Genomic DNA, 19,786 nt, shown 5'->3' with positions numbered 1-19,786 from the left:
GCACAGACTTGAACACCTAAATTTCTAAACAAAGACTTAAATAACCACTTAAGCAACATAGACTTGAATACCTACTTTACCAACACAGAAGGTTATGTAATTGATTCGACTGTCAGCTACAAATTGTAACAACGTTTTACTATTTAAATTTCAGTATCAGAGCAAACCCAACGAGGTAAAAGGTATCAGCGTTATAGCACAGATTAAAACCTAACATTTCTGCGCGAAATATAACAAACGAAATAGTAATGGAAGAACCAACCCCAAGAAAAAATTAACACTTACATTATAATCACGTATATAGGGGTCGAGAAGGAGGTTGGCCCGTATTTGTGCTTCTGGTATTTCCCTAACTGAAGAATGCAGTAAAAAACTGACTTCACTAAGAGTGAACATAGATGATTATTCACATCGATTCTTCAATATTGCAAACAAATCCAATATTGCCACAAGTGGTCAACGACAAGCTCAATGTACAAATGCAGAACATTCTTCCATGGAAGATTACCTTAATAAAACAGTAACCATTCCTTTTCTTGACCATATTATCACTAATCTTTCCTCCATATTTGATGCACATGTAAAAAATGCAGCATCAATTTAGAAACTTATGTCATCAAAACTCACACAATAGTTTTCTATTTCGGATATAACACAAGTTATAGATCTTTACAGGGAGGATTTGTTTGTTTGTTTTTGAATTTCGCACAAAGCTACTCGAGGGCTATCTGTGCTAGCCGTCCCTAAATTAGCAGTGTAAGACTAGAAGGAAGGCAGCTAGTCATCACCACCCACCGCCAACTCTTGGGCTACTCTTTTACCAACGAATAGTGGAATTGACCGTCACATTATAACGCCCCCACGGCTGAAAGGGCGAGCATCATTGGCGCGACGGGGATGCGAACCCGCGACCCTCAGATTACGAGTCGCACGCCTTAACACGCTTGGCCATGCCGGGTCCCTGGATTTGTCAAACCCTAATAATTTTGATGAATAACTTCATCAATGGAAGATAAGATAGCTTTCTACACCTCTCCAGGACAGGCCACAGACGGTGGCTGACTGCTTGAAAACGTGTTTCAGGTACCAAATTTTTTATTTTACTTAAACTCTTTGCCATTAAGTTCGTGTTCATCTGTTCTCCAAAGGTTCAATAATTACCTGAGGTTTACAGAAAGACTGAGTGCTGCAGTTTTACTACATAATCGTTGTGACACTGTTACCAGAACTGATACTGTATGTAAGTTATTTATGGAAAAGTGCCCCAGGATAATGGAGCAAGCTAGAGTGTTATTTCAGTAGTGCATACCTGTACGTATACGATAGCCAATGACTGAAATATCTAATATGCTGCTGTTGTATAAAGTTGTTTAAATTAGTAATATAATTATACAATTAATAACTACTCTACACGTAGATAGTACAATATTGTACTATAATAAAACGCTCATATTTATCCCACTTTAAGTCTAGCTCCTCATACAGTGTTACTACAGAATGATGATTTGTTGACTTTTAATTGGATGTTTGTGGATTTTATGAGAACAACTATGCAACTGTTTAAGCTATATTTCACGCAAAATTACTTCCAGATTTAATCTCATAACACCTATGTTTTACAAATTTTCTGGGGAAAGGCATGTTCTCAGACTTCCCGTAGCTTTACTATGCTTTGCACGCTGATTGTGTTGGAGTTTGATTTCACAAATTAGAACACCCTCTCAAACATTCTGCGTACCTATTTAATATAAAAATAAATTCCACTTTTAATTTATCTTAAAGACTGAATTATTTTATCGAATTATTTAAATGACGTTGGAAACGTACGAGCCCTATTAAACTGTTTGTTGTTAAGCACAAAGTTACACGGTGAGCTGTTTGTGCTATTAAACTGTTTGTTGTTAAACACAAAGTTACACGGTGAGCTGTTTGTGCTATTAAACTGTTGTTAAGCACAAAGTTACACGGTGAGCTGTTTGTGCTATTAAACTGTTTGTTGTTAAACACAAAGTTACACGGTGAGCTGTTTGTGCTATTAAACTGTTTGTTGTTAAGCACAAAGTTACACGGTGAGCTGTTTGTGCTATGCCCATCGCAAGTATCGAAACAGGAGCTATAAGCAATCCCATTCCCCGCTGGAACAGCAGTAATTCTTTGGATTTACGATGTTAAAATCAGGGGTTCGAATCCATTCAGTGGGTACAGTAGACAGCCCGATGTGACTTTACTATTAGGAAAATACAAAAACCCACAATCCTTCAGGCGCCATTGCGGGAGTTTTGTCATGATAATACTAGCATCATTTTCCAAAGTTGATTCTTGAATGACACAAATTTTGGCCAATCAAAAGATATGCACAAAATAACATTAATGGTTGTCACAACAAAATCGTACTTTCTTTTTTTTGAATTGGCAAATACAGTTCTTGAGTTGGATTTTTAACAACCATGCTAACAAGAACTATAACAGCTACGTGTGACGTGTTGGTATGAGATCTCGTAAGGTTTGGAAGTTACGTTGTTATAATTAACGCGTGACTATTTTATTCATCTTGTACAGTTCACTTCCAATACGAGACTGTGACGTCATGAGGACAGTCATGATCTATTATATATTTTAGAACAGATGTCAGTTTATCTCCAACTAAACAATACGACACTCTTTTCTACGTTTCTAGTGTAGAATAACTTCATAGTTTCGTGATAGGATTTTCAGGAAAAAACTAAAATTAGATAATGCAATTCAACCAATAATAACCTTTCACTCGATAATACAGGGCTATTCATTCAATCAAAATATTACACAGATTACCTGACAGTGGTGACTAAAATGGTATAGAGTTGGTTTATTTTGTAATTTCTAGCAAAGCTACACAAGCTATTTGCGCTTGCCGTTCTTAATAAGGAAATAATAGCGTCTGTGTTTTCTTATAGCAAAGCCACATCGGGCTCTCTGCTGAGTTTACAGGAAATAACAGACCAGTCACCATCCCTTTCTGCCAACTCTTGGGCCAGTCTTTACTATTAATAGTAGTAGGATTGACTGTCACATTATAACGTCTCTGGAGAGCATGTTCGATGACGGAATTCGAACTCGCGACCTCACACCTTCACGAGGCTGTAAAGACATTCTAAAATGTTTTATAACATTATGAATAAACACTAAAATACTATGTTGCAAGCTTATGTGTGCCCATAAAACAACAGTATTGTATATTTTATAACAGAAAAGACATAATTTAGAACATTATACTTCACATGAAGGAGGACGTAGACTACAACACTATATGTGTCACATGTATGAGGACGTAAACTACAACATTAGGAGTCTTACGTGAACGAAGACCTAAGCCATAACATTACACGAATGTAAATTTAAAATCAAAAATTAAATTAACTAAAAGAAAAATGGCAGTCTGACGTCACGACTATCACTATCAGCCATTCTCAAATATCTGACAAGTTGTGGCATTTTCATCAATATTTAATTTTAAATAATGCCATCTGTCATTTAAAGCTGATTTTATTTTTTATTTTTTTTACAAACTCCATGTTCGTGCTATGGGATATTCGGTTTCGTTTCACTAGCTAAGATATTTATGGAACACATTAATAATACTGACTAAACTTCTTTTCAAATTCAGTAAAGTATTGGTGAATATCCACTGATCACATCTTTATCTATACATTCGAACTCTCAAAATAAATACATTAAATTAAGAGAAGGAAAAAAAAATATTTTTCTATACGTGTTAATGTTTCAAACGAAAAAAAAAAGTGCTAACTGTATTTTTCATAAATCAACTCATACCAATAGGTATTTATTTATATTCCAATCCCAAGTCACATATAGAGGCTGTTGTGTCTACACTGAATCACTGAGAGCCATAAGAAAAAGATAAAGAGCTAAGTTTCATTCAGAATATATTGAAATCAAATGGTTATTCAAAAACCTTTCAGATATATGTACATTTTTCAAAAAATACCAAACCAATACTTTAGCTTTAGATTTGGGTAAATAATTATCTAGAATTATTTTGTCTACGAATAAAGATGTTTATTTTAAGCATTGTTCTTTAATTAGACATGATTAAGTATGCCTTAATGGTAAGAGATACTCTTTAAAAACTCAAGAATTGTTTATCAAATTAGTTGTAAATATTAGAATATTAAGTAGATAGAGAAACAAGACAACAATTATTGATTAGTATATGAAGTACATAAAGAAACTCATATATCTACATAAATAATAAACTAAATACGTCAAGCAGTAGGTGGCTGATTGCTATTCTTATAATACATATTCAGAGGTTAGAGGTAATCAGACTCATTTCCATCATATATGCCGCTATATATGAACAATGAAAGATTTATATATCACGTGTGTTCAGTGATATGTCTACCGCGTAATCCTCACGAGTCTCCTTCCGACGGATTTGTGAAACATGAATTAATACACTAATTAGATTCAATTACATGCCATTGTTTAATTAGGAGACATCGGTTTCAAACTCTTCTCGGCTTGTTATACAATGTCTGGAAAAATAGATCACTTTTCGTACGAAAACAAATCTCAAATCCGCGTTCTCAATAGTGGGATTGTTTAATATGATCTTAAGTCATTCGAATAACGGAAACCAACAGTGAATACTCAGATGTTATCTCTATAAAACAACTTCTGAGAAGGAAAACAAATACGGGATTATAGCTGAGTATTAGTCATCAGGATACAAACTTGGATCAATGATAAAACTAATATGTTTGCATGTAGGACAATAGTAATGTTATAACATGTATAAGGTGAGCGGGCCGTTTTAGAAAAAATAATCTTACAACACTTATGGCATAGCCTACCCACGATAGATTAATATTAATATTTTTTTATTTAAGACGCTGTTCGATCGCATTCGAGTGACCTTGTACTGTTGGTATAATGAAAAGTGCCTCTGTGATATTTCTCCCAAAGAAAATTACCCACAAAATTCAAAAGATTAAATTGATAATCACTTAACACTAACCCAGCTAACACAAAACGAGACAGAATAGTTGTGCATTGATAAAATTCATAATGTTATGCATTATATGTTGTTCCAACGTTGTGTCACTGATAGGCTGTAACGGTGAATTTACATTTTAATGAACTAAACAATTTATAAAAATCCCAATAACAGTTTACATGTTTTAAAATACTGAAGAATATTATCTGATATAGTTTTGGTATGGTTTATGTTTTGCAAAATTCACCAAGTAGGAAAACGTTTTCACAGTGTTACAGTAATGTTGTAAGGCCCGGCGTGGCCAGGTGGGTTAAGGCGTGCGACTCGTAATCTTAGGGTCGCGGGTTTTTATCCCCGTCGCACCAAACATGCTCGCCCTTTCAGCCCTGGGGGCGTTATAATGTGACGGTCAATCACACTATTCGTTGGTAAAAGAGTAGCCCAAGAGATGGCGGTGGGTGGTGATAACTAGCTGCCTTCTCTCTAGTCTTACACTGCTAAATTAGGAACAGCGAGCGCAGATAGCCCTCGAGTAGCTTTGCGCGAAATTAAAAAAAATTAATATCGTATGTACAATTTTTATTGAAACACAAATTGTAGCTTAAGTATTACGATTCTACTGTGTAAAAACTTACTTCATTTATTTTATGAATGAGAAATCTGGGGTGTGTCTCAAATGATTCCCTTAATGTGTTTTCATCTAAGGATGGCTTCCTTTCATGTCCTTTGTGGTCTTAAACACTCTCATCTCCATGTCGAAACCTTTGGAACCAATGCTGAACTGTGCGTTCAGTAACAGATTCATGACCGAAGGCTTGGTTTAAGCTCTGTGTAGTTGCGATAGCTTTTCGTCCAAGTTTGAAGACGTAGAGGAAAATCAGACGAAAGTCCTCTTTATCCATGCTGCCTTGGCGGTTGCGAAACTTACTCTGAGTAGAGTTGAAACAGTAGACAATTAAGACACCTTGTAAGCGACAAATGTTGGATTAAACCAATCAACCAACAATAAGTTACTCAATAATCAGTTTATAAATGTCATCGTGAGAATTCCGACATTTATTTCTGAACAACCCAATAAAACATCCTTGCTATTAAACCTAATTTTTATAACAAATATTAAAAACATCATAATACCAGAAATATATTTAATATGAACGTTTCGGAATTCCCTTAAATTCCATCATCAATTATGATATCTCAAAAAGTAGTTCATGATATTCGAATTACAGAAAACAACGTTAGCATTAAGCGAGTTTTCACATTCAATCCGAAGTTTAGAAAGAACAGATTTAAACGGTAACTTTCTTTCTTTCGAATTAAGCACAAAACTACACAATGGGCTATCGGTGCTTTGCCCACCACGGGTGTCGAAACCAGGTGTTTAACGTTGTAAGTCCGCAGACATACCGCTGAGCCACTAGGGGGCTAAACGGTAACAATGGAATGTTCGATAAAACATATTTTTTGTTTTAAATATTAGAAGCACTTCTAGAATTATGTTTTAAAGTTTGAATAATTTACTATTTGCACTCCGTCCATCGCGGATATCGAAACTAGAGTTTTAGCGCTATAAGTTCTCAGGCTTACCGCCGAGCACCCGAAAGGGGAAAGATGAGGGTAATATGATAATATGACAATTTACTTTTTCTGTGTCACTTTGATGATTCCATCATTGTTGTTATATTCCATCTATTATGTAATACATTCCTGTATCTCCTGGTCAGAACAAATATTTATGACTCCCTCTGTCATACTCTTAAAAACTGTTTTTTTTAGTAATGTTAATTTAAATGAAAATGATTTAAAAAAGTTAACAGTATGTGGTTTTCTTATACTTCAGTTTTTATTTTATGTAATCATTTGAAACATATCCAAGTAGGCTGATCAAAGTTTCACGAGATAGTATAGTTGGACCACGTGATAGCAGTCAAAGGCAACAAGAAATCGCCAGTTTACTTGCAATATGTTGTCCACAGTTAATAGGTTGACAATGGATTCCATTTACATAGGTAAACAACAGTTTTTGCATGACCATCGCATCTAAGACCAATAGGATGAACTCTTCGTGCTGTGTCTCTTTACATCAAAAACCAATAGGATTAACTCTTCGTGCTGTGACTCTTTACATCAAAACCAATAGGATTGACTCTTCGTGCTGTGTCCCTTTACATCAAAACCAATAGGATTGACTCTTCGTGCTGTGTCCCTTTACATCAAACATTAATAGGATTAACTCTTCGTGCTGTGTCCCTTTACATCAAAAACCAGTAGCATCAACTCCTCCTGCTGTGCCTCTTTATATCAAAAACTAACAGGATGAAATCTTTGTGCTGTGCCCCTTGCATCCAAAACCAACAGGATGAATTCTTAATGTTGCAAAGAGAAGTGTGAAGAATGGTCCAATCTAAACAGCCACTACTGCTGTAGGACGTCTGTAAGTGTATCTCTTTATATAATGGGCTACAGAGTTATAGCTCAGCCTTATCAGACTTGCATTAGTATGTGAACATTTAGGGTATATACTACTAGGTTAACATTTAAGGTCAGCTCGACTTCCTTGATTTGCAACAGTACACGAACGTTTAAGACATACTTTACTAGGTTGACATTTAGGACATAGCCCAGCCTTTCTAATCATTCTACAAGTTAATATTCTGTTACAGTTTGGGCCACAATTTTCTCAAGTACTTATTCGATAGGATAACAATAAAAACCAACTCGTGCCCAGCCGATACTAACTCATTCCATTAACTCTACGGAAACGATCAAGAAACATCATTAGCAAGAACCTTAAGATTAATGACAAAGATGTTTAGTCGATTTCCTGAAAAAGTTAGGCCAGAAGAAGTTAATGATAACGTGTGTAGACTATCTTTTCAATAAGGTCGAAACCAAGTAAAATTGTTAGCTTGGCCTTCTACTGAATAAGATGAAAACCAAAGATAGTGAAAGATGATTGATTATCCACTGTCTTACTTGGTTGGAAAATTGAGGAACTTGTTCATGATTTACAATTACAACAATTGTCATTCAACTTTAACGACTGTTTAACAATCGCGAATATTTGGATAGTAACGCTATTTGCATTATTTCTGTAGCTTTGATTGATAAAGAAGTAAATCTATGTGTTTATTAGGTGTGAAATGTACTTGATTGTACTTCCAGATGGAACATAAATCTGTCATTGTCTATAAATAATCCAAATTCCTCCTTTTATGTCGAGTCGTTCATAGCCTAAACAGTTAAAAATACTACTGTAGTAAAACGCTAAAAAACGCTAGTACGTAGAATTCAAGTCCATGAGAGTTGTTGCTACAGTTCACAGCCGTCAATATATTTATCCCAACGTCAAATAGCCAGTTAACTAACTAGTAGGTTATCCATTTCATCATTTGAATATAATGCGAGTAATAAGCACTTTTGTATTCCATGGACTGGATCTAATGAGTTTATTTTAAATATATGTGTTTGTTATATGTTCTATTTCTATAAAGTTACTTTAATTTAAAGTTTCTCATGCGCAAAACACAAAGACACATGTCATATATTTGTATACATATGCTACTTGTGTTGAATTGCTGTGGTATTTCTTGAATATATTTACGTCATTTGTAAATAGTCTAAGTAGTCCCGACTTATAAATACAGGTATAGTTTCGATACGGTAACGACAACAGGGTATACACAGCCATGTCACGAACAAAAGCATTATTTTCACGAAGTTGCGTAGTTGGGCATCACGTAAGAGTTGGGCCAAAGTCGTGAGATAGCATCACGTTACTTACGTTACCGATAGGCTGAAAATGCAGTTCCAAGTACGTCGAAAAGAAACTTCTGTCCGACCGTGGAGCCCCAAACCAAAAGAATGGATTTTTCCTGGGGTGAGGAACAGTGTGTAGAATGATCAACATCGAACGGCTGATACTGTTGAAAAACTCATAGAATTGTGTTCTAACTGGCTGGGCCTGGGATGGCCTGGTGGTTAGAACGTTCGACTTGCAATTTGCAGGTCATGTGTTCAAATCTTCATCATCGAACATGCTCACCCTTTCAGCTATGGATGCATCATAGTGTGACAATCAATCCCACTATTCGCTGGTAAGAGTAGCTCAACAATTGGTGATGGGTGGTATTGACCAACTTCCTTCCCTCCAGTCTATCATTGCTAAATCGGGGATGGCTAATGTAGACAGTTCTCTTGTAGCTTTGCGCGAAATCCAAACCATACTCAACCTATCTAGTTAAAATAAATAACATTATTAAAACGGCCATTTAGTGCTAGGCATTATCAAATTTTCTCTATAATTTTATAGTAAAAAAATAATTTATTTCAAAATAAATTTATTGGTTGATATTACATTATTAGTGTGATAGCGTACAGTGTAAATGCAGGACTTTGTGTAAGTCTATATCAACGATGTGTGTGTGTGTGTGTAATTACGTGAAACTGATTACATTGGCCCATAATATGGACAAGGCCTTAAAAGGGCATTGCAAAATTTTATTTACCGACGGTATTTTGTTTACAGTTAAGCACAAAGCACGAATGGGCCATCTGTGCTCTGCCCACCTTAAGGAAAATAAATCTATTCTTATGTGACTGACTGTTGGATGTATCACCGTAAAACTTCTAGGCGGATTCATTAAAAACTAAGCAACCTAGACACAACCTTACTCGCACAAAACCTGTAGAGACATCTTGCGGTGTAAAGTCGACCAAACTACAATATCAAGAAGTGAAAGCTATAAACAATAAAAAATACCAAATATCAGCTTTGAGGGAAAATAAATTAAATATGAATTCTGAAGAAAATTATACAGCAAAAATAAAAGTAATGAAAGTAAAAAAAAAAAAGAAAAACTATTTTAAGGAGGGGAGGAGTGCGAGGTTGAACATGACTCTCTAGGATCCAACAAAATCGGAACTAAAAATCCGATACACTACATAATTTCCTGGCTAACACCAACACATAATCAGTTTCATAACATAATCTACAATGACAGCTGTGCTAGAAAAAATCTACTTCTCACTACAGGCAATATGGTTCATCGATAGCTGTAGGCATCACAGATACTATCCCAACCTCCAGTTTTTTAGAAATGTAATTTTTCCCCAATGATTCTAGACTTGAAAAATTATCACACAGTGGTGACTGTGCTTCCAGATTTAACACGATTTTTGTTAAATCGTCTGCAAACACGATAAAATACAGTGCCGTTTCTATTAAGGTGTGTAGTGCCGCTTGGGCAGATAAAGGAATTCGTGGACTGCTACTCGATACATCACAGTTCTCGGGAAACGTTATTTTACTTGTCCATACCAATAACACACTTTCAGTTGAGACAGTGCTTTTATGCAGTGTAGGGCTCATACAAGGCTCGAGACCCAAACTGATGTCTTAGGAAACAGTTGTGGGTTGCCAAACGCGTTCAGAAAAGTTTATATCTGACGACTGGAGTGGCGTTGTAATGCCCTGTTTTCTAAGACATCAGTTTGGGTCTCGAGCAAAACAGCCATGAAACTGTTTAGTCCGACACGGTTTCAGACTTAATTTTTGCAATGAAAAGAAGTATTGAATGCTAATTGTAGTTTTAAAATGTTTGTTTTATTTAATAAAACAATAATCATTTTGTATTGGATGTCTACTTACTCAGTGAATATTCAGGAGAGCTCAAACTGCCAACATGAACAAATCTGGCTACAATCATATTAAGTACTATTACACAGAGGGCCCGGCATGGCCAAGCGCGTTAAGGCGTGCGAACTTCCAAAACAAACAAACAAACAAACAAAACAAACTATTACACAGCCAACTGACGTCACAAGATTACGGGAAAAAAGTTATTCATAGTGTACAGATAGTACACGTCAGTCACACTGGCGAACTAGATTTCAAAAAGTATTAGGTACAAGTTTATAAATAGTAGATGTCACAATGTCGAACGAGGTTACTGGGAATTTCAGGTTTTACTATATGCAGAGTAAATGATATTTCTTGTAATTTTAGGTGATAGTATAAAGTCAGTAACTGTTACTTTATGGAAAGAGGTTTCTAGAAATACTACGAACTATACTGTGCAGAGACAGAAAACAACACATTGCTGAATGCTGGTTCTAGAAATATTAGATACTAATGTTATAGAGACTGTTTGTTTTTGAATTTCGCGCAAAGCTACTCGAGGGCTATCTGCGCTAGCCGTCCCTAATCTAGCAGTGTAAGACTCGAGGGAAGGCAGCTAGTCATCACCATTTACCGCTAACTCTTGGAATACTCTTTTACCAACGAATAGAGGGGATCACTGTCACACTATAACACCCCTACAACTGAAAGGGCGAGCATGTTTGGTGCAACGGGGATTCGAACCCGCGACCCTCAGATTACGAGTCGAACACCTTAACATACCTGGCCATGCCGGGCCTATATAGATACAGAAAACATCACATGATCGAACACTGATTCTAGAAAGATTAGGTAATATATTATATACAGAGAGAAAACATTATTTTGGTGAGTGGTGTCTCTAGGAAGTTTAGGTACTATTCGCTCTCTCTCTCGTTGTTTGGGTATTTGTATAACCGGGAGGTCACGTGCACATTGACCTCTTCCTTCTTCCTTTATTTATCACAACAGTTAAATTTATGGATAAGGGCTGTGTCCGGTGCTTATGGGATTTTTTACCGATACATTACCGATGAAACAGACACTATAGTGATAGGTACTGTATTATTTTGTTTGTTTCGTTTTTGAATTTCGCTCAGAGCTCGACGAGAGCTATCCGCGCTAGTCGTTCTTAATTTAGTAGTGTAAGACAAGGGGAAACGCGGCTAATCATCACTACTCACCGCCAAATCTTGGAATACTTTTTTACCAATGAATAGAGGGGTTGACTGTCACACTATAACGCCCCTACAAATGAAAGGACGAGCTTGTTTGGTGAGATCGGGATTCGAACCTATGACCTTCACATTATGAGTCGAGCGCCCTAACCACCTGGCCATGCCTTTCCTAATGTATTGTTTCATCTACGATAGTTTCATTCGCTACTTAATTAAACACACAATTTCACTCGCATGATACAAATTTAAAACATTATACAGATATAGTATGTATACAATTTGTATATTAAACAACAAGATCAGTTTTGGATTGTTGATTTTTATATTAGAAATTAAAGAAATAGTTAAAAGTCGGCTAAAATTTCGTCATGTTTTCTACACTTAGTTCATATTTTGACCTCATACGACCAAATAATGTTGAAGTTAGATATAAACTGTTTGCTGTTTCAAAAGTTTGTTATGTTGTGAGTATCTTATCTTGTACATACCAAGAAAGGCAGTAATGCGCACAGACCTTCCCCTACTTAGCAAATTTGGACTTGTGACCTTTAACCTGGAATATGAGAGGATATTTTTCGAATTTGTGTACAAGATAACGCAACTAGTACTACCCTGTTTTTTTTTTAATATTCCTCATGATTGTTTGTTTGTTTTTGAATTTCGCACAAAGCTACTCGAGGGCTATCTGTGCTAACCGTCCCTAATTTAGCAAAGTAAGACTAGAAGGAAGGCAGCTAGTCATCACCACCCACCGTCAACTCTTGGGCTACTCTTTTACCAACGAATAGTGAGATTAACTGTAACATTATAACGCCCTCACGGCTGAAAGGGCGAGCATGTTTGGCGCGACGAGGATGCGAACCCTCGACCCTCAGATTACGAGTCGTACGCCTTAACTCGCTTGGCCATGCCGGGCCCTATTCCTCATGAAAGATCCTATAAGGAAACACCTTCAAACCATTTGGCCTTAAACATATTAAGAAATGTCCTACCAGTTCTCGAGCTAAACACCTTCAAAAATTTTCAGAAGCATAGCAAGCAAGATGGGGACACTTTTAAATCTGTCCGGGTAAAAATGCTTCAATATTATAAAAAAAAAATACTTTTAAGAAAGGAGAATATAATAATTAATCCAGCCCTGGACTCTGGACATAACAGTGGTGTAGCCAGATTTTCCATTCAAGGGAGAGTAAGAAAATTTTAGGGCTCCAATAAATTAAAAAAACTCAAATTGGTCTAAAGTTTATTAAAGTAGTCATTGAAACAGATTAAATGTTTGTAGCAGATTTATTTTTTAATTAAATGATACAAAGCAAGTTTATCTTTTTTTTTTTTAATTTCGCGCAAATTTACACGAGGGCAATCTGCGCTAGCCGTCCCTAATTTGGCAGTGAAAATCTACATTACCACCCACCGCCAACTTTTGGGCTACTCTTTTACAAACGCTCAACCAAATAAGCTTCGCACACCAAACCTCGGCCCTTTAACCTTGTTTCCTACGCCTCTGGTTTGGGCCTAAATCATAAATAATGCCGACTGTCGGACTAAACAGTTTTATGGCTGTTTTGCTATGTTTACAACTGGAACGTCACTGTTTTTATGCTTAAATTTTTTTTTTTTAATTTGGATACCCATGGTGGGCAAAGCACGGATAGCCCATTGTGTAGCTTTGTGCTTAATTCTAAACAAAACAAACAAAAATATTTTCGTGATTGATATATCTATAGGGGATTGATAAAGTTGTAAAATATGAACTTGTTGTTGTGCTTATGTCTTTCAATCAATATGAGATTATCACGTATGCGTTTTCATGACAGAGTTGGCATAACTTGCCAGTCGTGACTCTCTAATTACTGAATTTAAACTAAATATACCGATTTTATCAAACACACTCGGCAATGTTTAAGATTATCATAACTATCCTATGCAAATACATATATCATAAACTTGAACTAACATGATGAATAGCGTTTGGTAAGGGTTATAACACAGCCTACGTGTATAGCTTGAACTAACCTAATGAATAGCAATAATATTGCTATTTAATAGCCTACTTTATTAAACACATAGTGTGTTTGGATAAATTTGCAGGCTTTAGAATCAGTGAAACTACGGATATTCTTTGAAATGACTAGAAAATGAGCTTATTTCGCTGATTATTTCGAGCATTTCTCAAACACTTCACATGTTCGTGGAATTACAAATCTCATTTCACGCTCGTTCAACTTTCAGTAAATTTTTTTGTGTCAGAAAGAAAGGGAAAGTCGAACTGGTTTATATACCAACCCTTTACTAGAATTAAATGCAAAGTTTAGCTAAGTTCTTTAGTTACGTTAATTGTTCGAACTACATACTGATTAAACATATTTCCAGATAATTTATTTTAATTGTAATATGTGTTTTAGTGCTGTAAATGCTTGTCCTTTTTACTGTCTAAATGCATGTACATATTTCATGTCAACAGATGTAAACAAATTGCAAATACAAATATACTTTAGTAGGCATTTTGTAAAACAACATATTAAAACCTTATCAAACTTTCTAAAAAATGTCTAATGTTAGGTCGTAGAATAATATTATACATTTACCTACAGTAGGTTAAGTTTAGCCCTAACTAAACTAATGCAAAAGACATACGTCACATAGTTCATCTAACTCTTTATCGAATACAGGCTTTACTGAATAAACTTAAAGGCTTAACTAATGCTAGAATTAAATTAAAGATCGAACACTCTCCATCACTTTTTGTATCATATATTTAAAGAAAGATAATGTTTCAAGCTAGTGATCTTCGTCATATCGTACAGTTTAAACCTAATATTAGGCCTAAGACAAGTGGACTTTCAGATTTTGGTGTATGTGATTGTAATTCTGTTGTCTTGGTCTAGAAATCCTGTCGTTCAAAGAACTACTGTTACAATAAAGATAACTTAAAGTGGCTGCAACTGCTTTGCAGGCCTCTGCTAGTAACTAAATATTTTAATTTTGAGATTCTCAGTTAACTCTCACATTATCGACTTGTTCGTTTACGGCTCACATATTGCATAATATAATGAATAAATGAGTAATTTTATATTTTGCCTGTTAAAACACTTAGTATGACGAACCGACCATACATTGAGTGAAATATTTACTTTTTATGTAAAATAATTAACAAATACTAACATTAATTACTGGGATGACTTGTAATATTGAAGTTTGTTTGCTTTTTTAATTTCGCGCAAAGCTTCACAAGGGTTATCTGCAATAGCCGTCCCTAATTTAGCAGTGTAAAATTAGAGGGAAGGAAGATAGTTATCATCACCCACCGCCAACTCTTGGGCTATCTCTTTTGAGCGTCACATTATAACGCATCCACGGATGAAAGGGCGAGTATGTTTGTTGTGACAGGAATTTGAACCCAGGATCCTCAGATTACGAGTCGGGCGTCCTAATCATCTGGCTATGCCAGGCTATATCAAAGTTATATTTAGTTATGTTTTTTGCGAGACTCGAATGTTATTAAAGATCTTCGAACCAACACGGTCATAAACTCACAATCAGTTCATAATCTGTTTAAAACACCGGTGGGATCGGTAATTCTAGAGTTAAAACCAAGCTTTTAATGCTGTTTTAATCACTCAATACCCTAAGGCAACTTGAGAGTTGTTGGAACCTGAATAAAATTAATTTTTACAGAGGATTCTTATAAATTTATTGGCATGTTCGCACATCTATCAGATAAACATTATTTATCATAGAGAAATAACTTTTGGTGCTTATCGCACTTAGATCACGTGGAACACGATTTCTGGTCACGGGAAATGTCACGAGAAAGCACTACATCTGCTGAATATGGTCACTCACTATTCGTGTTAACGATACCCTTCATCTATGGGATATTCTGATATAAACCGCTGCACAATATCTACCACGTTGTCGCAGCACCCATTCGATTTGCTGTTGTTGGTTGGTTGGTTTGGTGTTTTATGGTGCAAAGTAACTAGGCTATCTGCACCTCGAGTTGCTGACTATACGGTTTATTTTTGTCTTGCTTATTTAATGATGTATTTCACGCAAAGCTACTCAAGGCTATCTGCTCTAGCCGTCCTTAATGTAGATATGTTAACCATCCACAACCAACTCTTAGGATACTCCTTTAGCAACATAAAGTGTGAGTGAGCGTTACTTACAACGCTTTCAGGGATAAACGGGCAAGCATATTCGATGACAGGACTCGAACCTGTTTGATAATCATCAGACCATGTCAAGCCTAATTTAAAATTAGCATGATTTAAAACAGTATAATTTTGGGTTAAGAAGTCAAATGGATTTATTGGTTTCTGATTACTGTCTTGTTTATTTAGCGTTCTACTAAAGTAGGGTGGGATTAGAAAAGCTGGTGAAGATATAAGCTTGAGTTATTTTGTTTGTCTGTTATTAAGCACGAAGCTAAACAAAGAGCTATCTGTGTTATGCCCATGACGAGTGTCGAAACCCGGTATTTTGCGGTATGAGTCCGCAGACCTGCCGCCAGGTCATCAGGAAGTAAGCTTGAGTTAAAATATCAGAGGTAAAGTATGTGTTAAATATAAAATGTGTTTCACGTCGCAATTCATACTCGTTTTATAGTAAAATATTTCCACGTTTAGATACCCATTTAACGATTTTCAGTTATCGAAGTTTCGTTACTGTACTATATCATTATGTCTCAAATATTAGAAAAATAAAACAACGAAATAATTATTTCACAAATAGATAATTAGTGCACAAATCCAGTACATGTGTAAAGTGTTTCGCTCTTTTCCACACGTCATCAATAGGTCAGCGGTAAGTTTATGGAATTGCAGCACTACAATACGGGATTCCATTCCCTGTGGTGGCTGAAGTGCAGATGTTCCCTTTTACGTTAAAACAAACTGCGTAAACTCTACCACATTTAGCGTTTATTTATTGGTGAACTTTATTTTAGCAAGAAGATTGTGTTTCTCAATTGGTATCCAAACCACCTACTTAACCAATCAGTATAGCTGACATGGAGATCGTGTGTGTGTGTGTGTGTGTGTGAATATATTTTCATGTTATCTATTTAGCCATTCAGCAATGCTGATATGAAGGTTGTGCAGGTGTACGAATACATATCCTAATCAACTACTTACTGAATCAACAGCGCTAACATTTTAAAGTTTCATTCCATTTGGAAAGAGTATGTTAGAATTGTCAACAAAATTTTGAACATGGTTTTTAGTGTTGAATCTTGTATGTAGTTTATGTTTTGTTAACATTTCAAATGATCATGGTCTCGATTATGGGAAAAAAATAGACGATTCAAAACAGTAAATAATGCTGGTAATTATTCGTTTGGTGTAGTGCAAAGCATTATTTCGTGTTTCATTACCTTTTTGCTAGCAGAGTATCTGATAGTACTGAAAATTTTGGTGTGACTAAATCGAAAGAAGGAACACGAGGTCAAACTAATTGTTCTCATGTGATTGCAAACCCTTGTACTCGATTTATGATAACATCAGTTGTACTTTAACCTTTTGAAGTTCAAACTAGAAATGTTGGAATTTATCAAATCATCACGTTGCACAGGATAATTTTGTGAGTGACATGACTTTAAATGGCGTTAAAACTGTCATGTTTGTTTGTTTTGAATTTCGCGCAAAGGGATATCTGCGCTAGCCGTCCCTAATTTAGCAGTGTAAGACTAGAGGGAGGGCAGCTAATCATCACCACCCACCGCCAACTCTTGGGCTACTCTTTTACCAACGAATAGTGGGATTGACCGTCACATTATAATGCCCACACGGCTGAAAGGGCAAGCATGTTTGGTGCGACGGGGATTCGAACCTGCAACCCTCAGATTACGAGTCGAACGCCTTAACCCACATGGCCATGCCGGGTAAACTGTCACGTAAAGAACCTAACTGTATGGCCAAGCGTATTATGGCGTTCGACTCGTAATCCGAGGGTCGCGGGTTCGAATTCCGTTCGCACCAAATATGTTCGACCATTCAGCCGTGGGTGCGTTATAAAGTTACGGTCAATCCCACTATTTGTTGGTAAAGGAGTAGTCCAAGAGTTGGCGGTGGGTGGTGATGACTAGCTGCCTTCCCTCTAGTCTTACACTGCCAAATTAGGGACGGCTGGCGCAGATAGACCTTGAGTAGCTTTGCGCGAAATTCAAAACAAACAAACAAAACCTAACTGTAAATGCAATTTCCAACTAAAATACAGATTGTTAGTTACAATACGTTTGAATTATTTAAATAATTTCAAAAAGATAAATAAGAATGAATCACGTTATTGTTTTGGATTTCCGTTTAAAATTTTATTTATTTTTCTTTTGCTTTGGCCTGTACTATAGAAATTACAGCGCCAGTTAACAATCCTACATATCTGAAAACAAATAATTTATGAATGACAATTTACAAATCTCTTGCCCGATAATGGAAATTTAATGACCGCAGACATTTAAGACTGAATAGTTTGAGAATAACCAATGCATAAATATTTACCTGTTTAATATAAGAATATTTACTGCGTACAGTTAATGGTTATTGTATATATACATATATTGTTTTTGAATATAATATTGATGACTATATATGATTATTGTCGAATAATACAAAAAATGATTTCTGATTAGTTTTCCACTGAGTGACTGATGATTTTAACACTGGATACTGAGAACATGGTGATTGTTAATACTTAATGTATAACCACGTAAGCATGATGTCATAGAAAGTTTCGTTGTTAGTAAGTTACGTCAGTGTTTTAAATAAAAAGTCTATTTCCGATAGACGGAATATTTTATGCGCCTGTGCGATGTGCATTGTACATAGAAAGTAAAAATAATTTACTTATAAAAGCGAAAGATCCGTAAACTGATAAAGTCAGCTGAAGTTTTTATGAACAAAAGATCTCTAATATTGGAAGAACTGATCAATATTTTATATACTGTACGTGTTAGACTGCATCCCGTTAAGGAAAAGTGAAACTCACTTACCAGTTATTAAGTCTGCTGTTCTTCAGCAAGTGGTTCAACAGAATTGAAAGTTGTAGTTATTTAAGCTTCAACTGTACCTGTTTACCAGTTTTCACAGATATGACGTCATACCTGTTTAAAATGTATTTATGGGTGTGAAAGCAGCATTAGTAGATTTCAACGTGACCCATCGTGCAGGTTGATGTGATTCGACGAGAATGCACTTTAGGATTTTGTCTTTAACGTTTCTATTGCCTGGAAAAACTAATGCAATAACTCATTACATCCTGATAGTTATACCCGTATAACAATATATCTTTGTCTGCAGATAACAAAGAAAGACGTTAACAGTAGTTTTTGCCTTGTTTTCTATACAAATCAACTGCCCTCTCAGTATATATATATAATATAAAAACACATTATTGTTTTTGAACCAATAGTAAAACTGTGTGAATACTTAACGTAAACTATTCAAATACAGGATTTTTCCGCTAGTTTCATTAATATACAAGCACCTTTAGAAACCCTGTAATACAGAAGAACTCATGGATAGAGTTATTAGTGTTGTAGCATTTCAAATGAGTTCAAGATGATGAAAATTATCGAGAAAACTTTACAACTGGTGAAGATGGAAGAGATTTAAGGTACATTATATTACAGGAAGATGGAGAATAAATATTAGTTAGAAAAGGATATCTAAAATATTATACTGTTCATGAGATCAGGAAATATTGAAATTACCAAACTGTTTCAAATCATGGACGATATCATGTATGCTATTTAGCTCACAAAGACATAGAAACAACGAAATGATTGCTGCTACGATATTGGTGAAAATGCAGAGTCACAGTTGCACACTGAAAGGATAGGACTGTTTGTTTGTTTTGAATTTCGCGAAAAGCTACTTGAGAGCTATCTGCGCTATCCGTCCTTAATTTAGCAATGTAAGACTAGAGGGAAGCCAGCTAGTCATCATCACCCAC

At 35.6% G+C, this 19,786-nt stretch overlaps 1 protein-coding gene across 4 annotated transcripts in view; it reads right to left on the bottom strand.

Annotated features, from left to right (window-relative positions):
* The window catches only part of LOC143226282 (FYVE, RhoGEF and PH domain-containing protein 1-like), a 92,242-nt gene extending 73,217 nt beyond the window's left edge, over positions 1-19,025 (bottom strand). The window contains exons 1-2 of one of the 4 annotated variants that reach the window (XM_076457041.1): positions 18,825-19,025; positions 8,781-9,232 (exon numbers count right to left, since the gene is read on the bottom strand). The gene's annotated coding sequence lies outside the window, so the exon portion shown is untranslated. Of the gene's footprint in view, positions 1-8,780; positions 9,233-10,646; positions 10,743-18,824 lie in introns of those variants that run through there. The other 3 variants (XM_076457044.1, XM_076457043.1, XM_076457056.1) reach the window with 3 other exon arrangements.
* Positions 19,026-19,786: the final 761 nt, after the last annotated feature.

The sequence above is a fragment of the Tachypleus tridentatus genome, chromosome 9 (assembly GCF_004210375.1).
Source record: "Tachypleus tridentatus isolate NWPU-2018 chromosome 9, ASM421037v1, whole genome shotgun sequence".
In the NCBI taxonomy this organism is placed as follows: domain Eukaryota; kingdom Metazoa; phylum Arthropoda; class Merostomata; order Xiphosura; family Limulidae; genus Tachypleus; species Tachypleus tridentatus.
Note: the sequence above shows the minus strand (reverse complement) of the source record. Positions and strands in the feature narration are given on the sequence as shown.